This window comes from Bidens hawaiensis, unplaced genomic scaffold (assembly GCF_021521415.1).
Source record: "Bidens hawaiensis isolate Kalapana, Puna unplaced genomic scaffold, B.hawaiensis_p1.1 tig00043622_1, whole genome shotgun sequence".
Lineage (NCBI taxonomy): Eukaryota > Viridiplantae > Streptophyta > Magnoliopsida > Asterales > Asteraceae > Bidens > Bidens hawaiensis.
Window position 1 is genome coordinate 123,667 of NW_027497741.1, and position 1,094 is coordinate 124,760.

Consider the following 1,094-nt stretch of genomic DNA (forward strand, 5'->3'; position numbering starts at 1 on the left):
TTGACCTTAGGAGGATTCGATGTAGTATTGGGGATGGATTGGCCGTCTGAGTTCGAAGCTCAGATAGTGTGCAAGAGTAGATTGATAAGACTGAAGTCTTTGGATAGTGATACAGTGACGGTTTATGCTGATAAAGAAAGCTCAGGGCTTAACGTCATTTCGATGATCAAAGCCGAAAGTTTGTTAAGGAGAGGGTGCAGTGCCTACCTGGCGTACGTTGTCAAAGCTACGTCCGATACGAAGGAATTGAAAGATGTTCCCGTAGTGTGTGACTACCCCGGAGTGTTCCCTAAGGACCTTTCGGGATTGCCACCGGAACGTGAGGTAGAATTTCAGATGTAGTTAATACAAGGAGCACAGCCCCGTCCCGAAAGCACCTTATTGTTTGGCGCCATCCGAGATGAAAGAATTGGTGTCCCAACTGCAAGAACTACTCGACAAAGGTTTCATAAGGCCGAGTGTTTCCTCGTGGGGCGCGCCGGTGTCATTCGTTAAGAAGAAGGATGGGAGTATGAGACTATGCATCGACTACAGGGAGTTTAATAAGCTTACGGTGAAGAATAGATATCCGTTGCCACGGATTGATGATCTGTTTGATCATCTAATCTACGATCTATCTTTATAAATTTAATAATTTTATCAACCAACATGTTTACCCGAGTTTATACGGCCATACATGTTTTTTAAACGCATAAACGATCAACTTGGCCCAGCTGGTGAAACGGGGAAACTGAGCCAAGTTCGGTTTTAAACATTAGACATTGAACAACGTCATAATCTGAGCCTTGAAATGTTTTGGGCGTGACAGCCACACCCAGACTAGATATACAGGCCAGTTTAGTATAGAGATTATAATAATATTAAAATATTAATAATATTGTAATTTTATAGGGACTAGTCATAGCAAGTCGAGCAAACTGCGAGCTGACACCGTACCGATTACCTACTAAACAGTGAGTTTCATGACCCCTATTTCTAAACTGTCTTACGAAATTTTGGGGTGAAAAACATGTTTGCTTATGTCTATACACTTGAAAACATGTGATGATGTGAATTATCTAAGTGCAAATACATGAAAGTCCCCACTAACACAG